Below are 13,155 nucleotides of genomic sequence, written 5' to 3'. Positions count from 1 at the left end.
GGGCAGTAACAAAGACATCCTATCTCTCCCTCTGATGACAAGGAATTAAAAGTTAAGGAACTAAAAATCTGTCCTAGCAATGAGTAATAAATTGGTTTTGTCTTTGTTCAAATTCGAGAACCTAACAAAAGTAACTTTTGAAAATAAGATGTGGCATAACGTAACTTAATATGAAGAGTATTCGGGATTCAATTAACGATCACAATGTTAAAAGTCAGGAATATCTCATATGGAAGAAGATAATAAAAAGAATTGAACACGAAGATGACAAAGATGTTAGAATTCTCCGACAAGTATTTGACAACAATCAAAAATGCATTAAATAGCAATTAAGAGCACACATGAAACAAAAATTTACTCTTGGCAAAGGGATTTATATTCTAGAATAATAACTAAATGATAATCTTAGAACTAAATAATATAAGTGGCCAGATGCAATAGCATACTCATTACTCAGGAGGAGGATGTAAGGTTGATTTCATGTTCTAGGCCAGCCTAGTCAACATACTAAGTTTGTGGTTTTCATTTTGGAAGACAGACTTTTATATTGGCAAAAAATTAGGAATAAATTACATTACCAGACAAACACATGGCTTGTTATTCAAGGCAGGTCTTCCAAGACATTTTACAGAGTCCTTCAATCTAAAATTTTCAGTAACTAAAAGCTATATTAAAAAATTAAAAATCATAAACGTTATCAGTAATATTTTTGTTGTTTCTGGGGTTTGACCTCAAGACCTGGGCACTATTCCAAACTATTATTGCTCAAGGCAAGTGCTCTACCCCTCTAGAAACAGCTCCACTTTGAGCTTTTTGAGGTTAAATAAGAGATGTCTCCAGAACTTTTCTGCCTGGCAAGCATGAATTTCAGGCATGAGCTGCCAGCTCCCAGAAGTATTATTATTCTTTAACTAATAACTAGACTTTTGTATTTAACATGATTTAAAAGACTAATATAAACCCCACAATTATTCATTCATAATTTGGACACAAAATATATAAATAATATTATTTTGTGACAAAGGTAACATAAAAGAGTGAATAGACACAATATAGTAGCAGTCTTTTAGTTAATGAAGCCATCTTGGCATACATTTGAAGTTTAAATACTTTAAAATATATGCAATCCATAAGGTAATTACAAAGAAAATAATTATAGAATACACTCAAATGGAAATGTGAAGAAAATTTAAAGATTTCATTGCAGAACTTTAATTAAACATGAAGACAATGATGTAGGATTTAAGAACAATAAAGTATAGACACAAATAGCGAATTGAAAATAGTAATCCTGGTCTTTCTATCCATGTTTAAATGTACACTAATTAAAGTCTACAATAAAATTTGTAGATAAGATTTAAAAGCCATGATACAACTATGTTTTCTGTAAGAATCTTATTAGATTCAGAGCTAACATTGAAAGTGAAATAATGAAAAATGTTCTTTCTTATAATCAGAAGATGACAGAAGCTATGCACACTTTAAAATAGTGCTCGAAATTTAAGTTTACAGTAGAAAAGGCAGTGTGTGTAATATATTGTAATAACTAAACAAAATAGAATTACAAAATAACTATCAGCATCTAGGTACGTAGTAAGAGACCATAAATATGCACTAATCACAAACTTCATAGACATCTAAAAGAAAGCTTCAATAAATTGAAGCCATCAAAAACGACCAATTTGAAAGAAGATAAATAAAAAAAGATGTAGAAAGTATCAACAGCAGATTAGGTGATACAGAAGGGAGAATCTCTAGAATTCAAGATAGTCTAGATTCCATAGAGAAAGAAGAGAAAATTATTCAAAGCAAATCTAAGAAATAAGATATGTCCTTACAAGAGCAATCTAAAGCAGAAGACCTAATTTAAGGTCAAGAAAAGAAAGCTAAAGGTATAGGAAATACAGTTAACAGAATTCTAGCAGAGAACTTCCCGAACACACAAAATGATAGGCCTGTTTAGATACAAGAAGCCTTTAGAACCCCAAACAGGCCAGAAGTGAACAGAACATCACACTGCTACAATGTAGTCTGCACAGGAAGAATAGAGATAAGGAAAGGACCCTCAAATTTCAGGGAGAAAAGATTAATTACATATAAACGAAAACCAATCAGAAAATTACAGATTTCTCTGCTGAGACCAGGAAAGTAAGGAGAGCCTGGAATAAAATGTGCCCACCTTAAAGCTAGAAAAGACACAAATTGTAATAACAGAAATGAAAATGGATCCAGTACAGTTATACACATTGGTTTTTAACAAAATATTTTAAAATTATGAACACTATGAAAAATTATAAACCAAGTAAATTGATGACCTAGTTCACATGGAAAACTTGCTAGGAACAACAAACTGACTAACTCAGAATAACAGACATAAAAATCTAGTCTTCCCATAAATTGGCAGGAATTTGCATCAAATAAAATTTTTTTGCCAAAATAAATTGCTGGACTTGGAAGTTTTACTGGTAAATTCTACAAAAACTTTAAAAGACTAATAATCTCAACTCTGTCAAAACAAAAAATAAAATGAAGGAATATTTTTAATACTTTCAACTCATTCTACAGCGATTCTAAATTAAGTCCAAAAAATAGCAAAGAATGGGAATTATAGAGCAACATTGAATGTATGATTATGTGAAAATCCTCAACACATTTTATTAGTAATATATTTAAATAATTATATGTCATGACCAAGTAGGATTTATATCTGGAATTCAAGGATGGTTGAATACATAAACATTGATAGAGTACATCAAATTAACAGAAGGAGGGTAGAGAATTGACAACTTAATAAATGCAGGAAAAGCACTTAAGAAGATTAACATTCAGTTGGTAGAGGGCTTGCTTAGCATGTTCAAGACCCTGAATTCAATTTCCAGTACCAAAAAGGAGACAGAAGAGAAATTAAAACTCATTCATAATACTAATATCCATCAACTAAAAACAAAGTAAAAAGCAAACTGCCACACACATTAAAATACATATGTGAAAAATAAACCCAGTGGCTTACTACTGGTAAAAGACTGAAAGCTCTTCTTATACCATCAACAAGACAGTGATGCCTGCCCTTACAATTTCTACTCAATATATTAGTGGAAATTCTAGGAAATTGGTGCCAGAAAAAGAATAAAAAATCACAATGTAGAAAAGAATTTTTTTCCACAGATGTTATCTTGTATGTAGAGAACTGTAAGTATTCTACCAAAATTTTACTATTTAAATGATTAAAATCTGCAAAGTAGCAGATACAGCATCAACATGAAAAACTTCTTTCATTTGTATTTGTTAGTAATGAGTAAGACAAAAATTTAGAGAACAATTCTATTTATAAAAGCATCAAATAAAAATATGTACGAATGAAGCAAGGAGGTAAAGCTATAAATATTGTGAGAAATTAAAGACAGAAATAAATAAAAACACATTCCTGTTCATGAATTTTAATATTCAACATTGGCAAGATGTCAAAACCACTATTGAGAACATTATAACAGTTCCTCAAGAAAATAAAATACTATTATATAATCCAGAAATTCTACTTCCAGGTATGTACTCAAATATTTGAAAGCAGGGCCATAACAACATTAATACTCATCAAATTGGTAGTATTATTTACAATAGCCAAAATATGTAAGCAACCCCAGTGTCTGTTGACAGATTAATAAACAAAATATTATTTTTTATACAATGGAATACAGTTTAACCTTAACTGGAAAAGGAAATTAATACATAGAATAACACTGATTAATTTGAAGATAATATGCCAACTAATATAAGCCCTAAAGGGAACCATTTTATATTTCAATTAATCTGAGACAATTAGAATAGTGAAGTCCAGGGCTGGTAGGGAAAAAGAATGGGGAATACCGTTTTACTTAATAACAGTTTACTTCCAAGTTACAGTTCATAAATAAAAATTATTCTAGAGATGAATGGTAGGGATGGTTCCATGGTTGTATAAATATACTTAATACTGCTTAAAATTGTTGAAATGGCCAGGTCAATTATACACACACACACACACACACACACACACATATTTGACCACATCTGAAGAAAAAAAAAGTTACTGTAAAGGTGATGAAGAGAGCTTACAATAAGATAACGAGTACATTTCTTTTCTAACAGTGTTACGCCTTCCCTCATTTTCCCCTGGCAACCCTCCTTACAAGTTGTAAAATTCATTTCCAATACAATGTCTTATTAGTATCACTGTTGTATTGATTCACTCTTTGTCCTTTGTCTCACCATTTCTGTGATTTCCCTTCCCATCCCCAAATCAGATAAACTTACATACAACACATTGTACTGAAATAAAAAAAAAAAACAGTGACAACAGGGAGTAAAACAAAGGAGGGAACTGAAAGATAAAAGAAATAACTGCATGAAGTATACTAAGAAAACCACAAAAACTTCTTATTTCCATATCTCGTAGTTCATTTTGATAAGCATCATTTTATATGGTCATATACACATAGCTATTGGACTATTGTGATCCTCTGCTAGAACTATCTTAGATAGATACTAATTATTACAAATGAGGTAAACCGGGCAGCCTGTATTTCTTTGGGTCTGACTTACTTCATTTAATGTTTTTTCCAAGTCTTTCCATTTCTTTACAAATGGTACAACGTCATTCTTTCTGATGAGCCTAGAATTCCATTGTGTATATACACCACATTTTCTTGATCCATTCATCTACTGAGGGGCATCTGGGTATCTGGGTTGGTTTTATATCTTACCTATGGTAAATAATGCTGCAATGGACATAGTTGTGCTGGTAACTTAAGTGTGACCTTGTGATTGTTTGGGTAAATGCCCAGAAGTGGGATTGCTGGATCATAGGGGAGTTCTATGTTTAGTCTTTTTCTTTTTGTTTTGGTTGGTGGTGGGGCTTGAACTCCTGGAGGAGCATGCCAGGCTATTCATGTACCAGCTGCTATGGGCTCAAGTACATTCATTCTACAAACATACTGCACAGAGATATCAAACCAGCTAATCTTTTCACCAATACCGAAGACCTGGTGTTGAATATAGATGAGTTTGGTCTGGCACTGATCATGGATCCTCATTATTCCCATAAGAGTCATCTTTCTGAAGGATTGGTTACTAAATGGTACAGATCTCCATGTCTTTTACTTTCTCCTAACAATTATACTAAAGCCATTGACATGTGGGCTTCAGGCTGCATTGCATCTATGCTGAATTGCTGAGTGGTAAAACCTTCTTTTCAGGTGCACATGAACCTGAACAGACCCAACTGGTTTTAGAATCTATTCCTGTTGTCCATGAGGAGAATTGTCAGGAGATTCTCAGTGTAATTCCCGTTTACATTAGAAAAGACATGACTGAGCCACACAAACACATAACCCAGCTGCTTCCAGGAATTAGCCAAGAAGCACTGAGTTTCTTGGAGCAGACACAGATCTTTAGCCCCATGGATTACTTGACTGCGGAGGAAGCGCTCTCTCATCCCTACATGAATATTTATTCCTTTCCCATGGATGAGCCCATATCAAGCCATCTTTTTCACATCAAAAATGAAGTGGAGATATTTTTCTTGTGGATGAAACTCACAATCACATTTATAATTGGGAAAGGTACCATGATTGCCAGTTCTCTGAGCATGGTTGGCATATACATAACAATTTTGATACTGAAGAAGTTCAGCTTGACTGGAGAGCTCTGTTTGAAATCACTGATGAAGAAGGGGTGCAAGTGTACCCTCGGAAATACTGGGATGGAGATCAAGAGAAGTATCTGGAGGAGGATGCTTTTGGCTCCAATTACTCGTCAGAGCCCTGCTCTACCCAGACTACCATGAGAACAAATACTGTGACCTGGAGTGTAGCCATACCTGTAACTACAAAATGAGGTCACCATCGTACCTTGACAACTTAGTGTGGAGAGAGAGTGAGGTTAATCATTATTACAAGCCCAAGCTTATTATTGACCTTTCCAACTGGAAAGAACAAAGCAAAGACAAATTGGATAGGAGAGAGCAGAACGGATTGATGAAGGCCCTAATAGCGTTAGAGGAAGCCTCCCAGCAGGGTGCTGAGGAGAGGGAGCAGAAACAGAGATTTGATTTCAATTACTTCATTTCAGGAACTATTCAGCTCAGCTCGTAGCATGAGCCCACTCATATTGTTGATAAGTTACATGACTTGAATAGCTTAGTGTCCCAGCTAGAATTGAAAAGTCTGATAGCAAAATTAGTGAGCCAGGAGAAGCAGGAGAAGGGGATGGCGAACCTGGCACAGCTGGGAGCCTGGTACCAGTTGTCCTGGGACAGCCAGTTTGTGGACAGTGGTGAGGAGTGCTTCCTCATCAGTTAATTCTGCTGTGAGTTCAGGAAGGATGAGAAAGTGGAGAAGGAAAACATGTCCACCACTTACTTGGATAAGATTTTTAGCAGGAAGGAAGAGTCTGAAGTGCTAGAAACTGAGCCAGAGGAAGAAGGCAGACTCAGAGACAGCCACAGCTAGGAATTCCGCTTTAACAAGCAGCTGGAGTCCATAAGCATTCCTGTTTCCCATCCCCATGGGGTCAACACTTAAGTCATTCCAGACTACCTTAACACCTTCTGCTCTGAAATCCTCATACAGAAACATTCTAAAACACCTGAAATAAAACATTCAGCAGACATTTCTCTTAGTGTTTTTCATGAAAGGTGTTTTGTCTTTTTTATTACTAGTGCTTAAGTAATTTTTTAACTTGAATCAGAAGGTATCATTTAGTAAGGAATTAATTTGTTCTTGGTTTTTAAAACCCAATCTTTTGTTTTCCTCTCCATGTGAGAGTTTTCATTTTAACTGGCATGATGTTTACCTACCCAAAATAGAGCAAGCTGACGCAGTGAAGAGGAACAAGTGTGTAAACACTCAGCATTCGCTCATACTACAAGGAGATGACTTACAGGAAACAAAATCCTTGTCTAGAAATTTACACAGTGAGACAGTACATAATTGCATGAAAATGCCTACTTTTTAATTTTTATTTTTTTATTGTGAAAATATTTTACAGAGGGGTTACAATTACATGGGCAAGATAGTGAGTACATTTCTTACCAAGCATTGTAGCCTCCTCCTTTGTTTACCATTCTCATCCATTCCCATTCTCCCTTTCCCCCACATCCTCCCCCCCCAAGTTGTAAAGTTCGTTTTGGACATGACTACTTGTACTTTTCATTGTTGCAACAAGTCCACCTGTATCCATATTTAAACGACTTGTTTTTCCCTTTCCCCTCCACTAATTATACCGACATCAAATACAGTGAAAGCAGGGATTACACTGTGGGGGAGGGACATACAAAGCAACAAAGAAATAATCTTATAACTGCGTTAGAAAAAATGCATGAAAGAAAAAAAAACATTTAAAATACATATCTTAGGGTTCATTTTCCTAACATCACCTTATCTGACCTTTTCTGCTTGACTCATACATATACTAGATATTGCAAATAAGGGAAACCATGGGACCTATGTCTCTTTGAGCTTGGCTTACTTCACTTAATATAATTTTTCCAAGTCTTTCCATTTCCTAACAAAGGGGCAATGTCATTCTTTCTGATGGAGGCATAGAATTCCATTGTGCATATATACACCACATTTTCTTGATCCATTCATCTACTGAGGGGCATCTGGGTTGGTTCCATATCTTAGCTATGGTAAATAATGCTGCAATAAACATAGTTGTGCTGGTAGCTTCAGTGTGGTCTTGTTTGTAAACATTTGGGTAAATGCCCAAAAGTGGGATTGCTCGGTCATAGGGGAGCTCTATGTGGAGTCTTTTGAGGAACCTCCATACTACTTTCCAAAGTGGTTGAACAAGTTTACACTCCCACCAACAATGAAGTAAGGTTCCCTTCTGTCCACATCCCCTCCAGCATCTGTTGTTATTAGAGTTCTTGATTTTAGCCATTCTAACTGCAGTGAGTGGTATCTCAATGTTGTTTTGATTTGCATTTCTTTTATGGCTAGGGAGGTTGAGCATTTTTTCATGTGTCTATTGGCCATCCTTCTTTCTTCTTCAGAGCAGTTTCTCTTTAAGTCATTAGCCCACTTATTTATTGGGCAGTTGTTTCTTTGAGGATTTTTTGTTGGGGGATTTAATTTTTTGAGTTCCAAGTATATTTTAGATATGAGACCCTTGTTTGTTGTATGGCTAGTAAAGATCTTCTCCCAATCCGTGGGTTTCTATTGTCCTTGCTAGCTATGTCCTTTGCCATGCAGAAGCTCTGCAACTTCATGCAATCCCATTTGTCCAACCTTTCTTTGATTTGTTGTGTTTCCGTGTCTCTATTAAGAAAATTTCAGCCTGAGCCAAGGAGACCTAGGGTTTCTCCTATTCCACCCTGTAATGTTTTCAGAGTGCTGCTTTGACTCTGAGGTCTTTGATCCATTTGGAGTTGATTCTGGTGCATGGTGATATATAAGGATCTAGCTTTAGTTTTCCACAAGTAGTTAACCAATTTTTCCAGCACCATTTACTGAAGAGGCTGTCTTTGTTCCATTCTATTTTTTTAGCTCCCTTATCGACGATTAGATGGCTATAAGTCTTCCCCTCCACAGGCCGAGTTTGGAACACAGGTGTTATCTACCTCAAGGTAACAAGTTCGTGGCAGAACAAGTTACACCACAGCAACCACGGTGTGCCCTCTGTGTAGCAGCATTGCCACCATAGTCTCAAGTGTTCTGGGGTTCCTAGTGCATCACATCTTACTTATTTTAGCAAATTAATCTATTTCCTGTATTTAACTATGAGAACTAACTCGTTCAAAACCTTTATTTGCAACTACGCTTTGGGCATCTGGCACTCTGGTTTGTTGCCTACCTAGCTGAACCTATGAGGTCAGCTCATCCTATAGCTGCCACCTATTTCACCACCTATTTCATTTAAGTTAGTACTCACTGTATATAGGAATTTGTTTTGTGGAGGTGCTTGATCTATCTACAAAGAATGTTTAGGAAATACTTTATCATAAAATGTTCCTAGAAGTCTTAATTGTGTTTATTTTTTAAAGCCTATAATGTTAGACTTGTGCATGGAAATAATTAAGGTACATCACTATTGTAGATTCCCAGTTGTGCACGGTAGACATTCCTTGTTTTTGCTGAATGATCTATTATTCCTCATCCCCAAGCAAGCATGATAAACTAGGTTAAATATAGCTTGGGACAGTGCAGTCTTAGATTTGGTTCCATCTATTTTATTTTGCTGAATACTGTCTGTATCTTCGGTTATCCTGTTTGAACATAAAGCACAAATAAAACATGGCCAGCATACATACACACACACACACACACACACACACACACACACATACACACACACAAAGTCTCAGAGACTTTCATGCCAAGGCTGGCTTGAACTGAGATCCTTAGATCTCAGCTTTCTGAGTAGCAAGGATTACAGGATTACAGGCATGAGCCACCAATGCCCAGCTTCTTTGTTTAGTCTTTTGTGGAACCTCTGTACTGCTTTCCATAGTGGTTGAACCATTTTACATTCCCACGAACAGTGTAATATTGTTCCCTTTTTGCTACATTCCTGCCAGCATCTGTTATTTGTTTTCTTAATAATGGGCATTCTAACTGAAGTGAGGTGGAATCTCAATATAGTTTTGATTTGCACTTCTGTTATGGCCAGAGATGTTGAACATTTCTTCATGTACCTACTGGCTATTCTTATTTCTTCTTCAGAGAAGTCTTGTTTTAAGTCATTAGCATACTTATTAATGGAGTGATTGTTTCTTTGATGATTTGGTCTTGAAGGGTTTCATTTTTGCGTTCTAAATATATTAGATATGAGGGCTTTGTCTGTTGTATAGCTAGTGAAGATTTTCTCCCAATATGTGGGCTTTCTATTTATCTTGCAGCTATATCTTTTGCCATGCAGAAACTCTGCAGTTTAATACAATCAAATTTATCCAACCTTTCTTTTATTTGTTGTGTCTGGGTCTTTATTGAGAAAGTTTCAGCCTGTGCCAAGGAGCCAGGTATTCCCCCTATTTTTTAATGTAAAATGTTCTAGGTATCTGATTTTATATTAAGATTTTTATCTATTTTGAGTTGAATCAGGTGCAGGGTGACATAAGGATCCAACTTCAATTTTCTACATGTTTATAGCAATTCTGCCAGTACCATTTTTTGAATAGGCTGTCCTTCTTCCATCCTGTTTGTTTGTTTTGGTTGCCTTATCAAAGATTAGGTGACCATAGTTCTGTGGTTTCCTTTCTGGGTATTCAATTCTATTCCGCTGGTCCTCAAGCCTGTTCATGTGCCAGTACCAAACTGTTTTTAATACTATGGTGTTATAATAGAGTTTGAAGTTTGGTATTTTTATTCCTCCAGCACTGTTCTTCCTGATAAGGTTTGTGTTTGCTATTTGGGGTGTGCCATTATTCCATATATAATTTTGGATAAATTTTTCTATTTCATTAATGAATGCTGATGGGATATTGATGGGTATTGCATTGAATTTGTAGATCGCTTTGGCAGTACTGCCATTTTCACAATATTAATCCTTCCAATCCAGTAACATGGGAGGTTTTTCACTTCCATAAATCTGCTATAATTTCCTTTTTTCACGTTTTTAAAGTTTCCATTATAGAAGTACTTCACAACTTTGCTTAAGTTAATTACTAGGTATTTTGGGGTTTTTTGAGGCTAAGAAAAAGGAATTGCTTTCCTGATTTCAGTGTCATTCTTCTCATTGTTGACACTCAGAAAAGCTATTGCTTTTAGTGGGTTAATTTTATGTTCTGCTATTTTGCCATAGTTTCAGATCAGCTCAAGTAACTTGGGAGAGGAGTCCATGGGTTTCTTTAAACACAGGATCATATCATCTGCAAAGGTAAGAGATTTTTATTTAAAGAAAAGTTTAAAAATACAATGGAGACTTGAATGTCAACTGCAGCTGAATAGACCTTGTAAACAGGTGTATTCATACTTACAGCAAAAAAATTGAAAAAAATATATATATTCACAAATTTTCTGACATCTGGCAGTGAATGAAAGTGGTAGGTTAAATTGATACCCTAACATTTAAAAAAAAAGGAACAATACCAGAGTCACAGTTAAGATATGCTCATATAGAGTAGAAGGCATTAGAACCATAAATTACAAGAAACTCAAGTGGTGATTTTTAAATTTATTTATGGATTTTTGTAGACTAAATTCTAGAGGTCATAGTTTTAGTCTGTGCTCCCATGCTTTTACAGGTTTTATTCATATAGGCTTTACCAGGTTCTTTAGGTAAAGTTTAGAGAAAGAAATTCCCATGGTTCTAGGAGAGACAGAAACAGTAATTGCTGTAAAACACACCCAGTGCAGAATCTAGCCCCATCCTTGCACATCAACAAATAGACTTTTCCCACTCCAGCCCCTAATAGGCTTCATATCTTCACCTTTGTGTTTGTATAAAAGTAAGAAACCTGTGCAGATTTTAAGGTCTTATGCTATGGATGCACTAAATGTCAAGATTTATTCATAAGGTAATGTAACCCTCACCACAACCAGTTCCCAGTACAGCAACGAGACAAACACAGTTGTCATTAAAGATTAGTCCAATTTCTACCCAGATTAAGACAAACCATCACAATAAAATACCTATTTACTTCACTTTCTATTAATCATACATTATATATAACTTTCAATAAAAACTTTCAAACTGTAAAACATGAAGGAAAAACATGAAAAAGATAGGATTTAAAAAGCTGTTCAAAATGGAGTTGGAGGCCAGGTGGCAGCAAGACTTCAGCCTGATTCTAACTGCTACCTGGAAACTTTGTTCACTTACACACTATTGACCACCAATGTCCAGAATGACTGGAAAGTTTATACAAAGAGGTTGTGAAATTCTTGTTTTATGGCTATTTCCTTTCTCTTAACACATTTTAATAATTCTGTCAGTGTCATAGCTCTTTTTCCTTTTGACACTTAATAATCTAATTCTGTCCTCTATTTTTTATTCAGATGTACCTTTATCTCTTTCTCCTGAATTATAAGTCCTTAGACCAAACAAAACACTTTATAATTCTGCAGTTTCTAAATTTGCCAAATTGACATTTCATGGTGACAAAACAGCATCCAAAATTGCCCCATCTGTAACTACAAAGCCACCACATTATTAAGAAATGTGCCTGCACAAACCTTTTCACACTCCATTCTCTTTTCAGTGTGATGAAGTCATAAGGATAGCTTTATTTGCTTTATGTACTTTCCATCTCTTTGGTCAAGTCACAAATCCTTTATTTGGGCATTCCTTTTTTATATTTTTTATTGTAAAAATACTATACAGAGGGGTTACAGTTACATGAGTAAGGTAATTAGTACATTTTCTATCAAGCACTGTTACCTCCTCCTTTGTTTTTCCCCTACCATCCCTTCCCTCCCCACCTCCCTAACATTTCCCCACCCCAAGTTGTAAAGTTCATTTAAAACATAGTGTCTTGTACTTGTCATTGTTACAATGGATCAACCTGTATCTTTATTTCAGCATTTTGTTATTTCCCTTCCCCTCCCCAAATTAGAAAAATTTATATACAAGATGCAGGGCACCAACATCAAACACAGTGAAAACATACAAGAGAAACAAAAAAATTCACATAGTACATTTTAAATATGTTGAAAACAATAGCAAGAAAGAAATAAAAAACAAGTTGTGTCCCTTTCTTGAGGTTCATTTCACTTACCATCATCTTATATGGTCATATGTACATAGCTTTTGACCTTTTCTGATTGTCCTAGACTTATACTAGTTATTGCAAATAAGGGAAACCATGAGACCTATGTTTCTTTGGGCCTGGCTATTTGGGCATTCTTTACGTTTGGATTTTCAGGTAAGAAATCATTCGTCTAAGGAGGTTCAATCCTTACCTAGGTGAATTTCAGGGAAAATAAGTTCTCTTCTAAAGATGAGTAGTTAAAGGTATTCATTTTTTAGGCATTACTACTGGTAGGATACTTCTATGTAGGACTCTGGATTTGTTTTTGTTTAAATCAGTGAGCCTTCCGGTAAACATGCTCCCAATATTTTCAAACTATGTTGGCCCATTTGTGACATCTTTTGATATTTCAAAATTGGTTTATTTGCATGCTCAATTTAAGATAAGTTGCAAAACTAAAACAATTTTAGGAAAAGCATTTCTTGATT

The 13,155-nt window shown here is 35.3% G+C and overlaps 1 pseudogene across 1 annotated transcript in view; it reads left to right on the top strand.

Moving 5' to 3' along the window:
- Window positions 1-6,630, top strand: part of LOC105992132 — a 68,969-nt pseudogene extending 62,339 nt beyond the window's left edge. Inside the window, exon 5 of the transcript XR_001175387.1 lies at window positions 4,907-6,630. The product of XR_001175387.1 is annotated as a mitogen-activated protein kinase 6-like (transcript). The remainder of the gene's footprint in view (window positions 1-4,906) is intronic.
- Window positions 6,631-13,155: the final 6,525 nt, after the last annotated feature.

This window comes from Dipodomys ordii, unplaced genomic scaffold (genome assembly GCF_000151885.1).
Source record: "Dipodomys ordii isolate 6190 unplaced genomic scaffold, Dord_2.0 Scaffold80, whole genome shotgun sequence".
Lineage (NCBI taxonomy): Eukaryota > Metazoa > Chordata > Mammalia > Rodentia > Heteromyidae > Dipodomys > Dipodomys ordii.
Note: the sequence above shows the minus strand (reverse complement) of the source record. Positions and strands in the feature narration are given on the sequence as shown.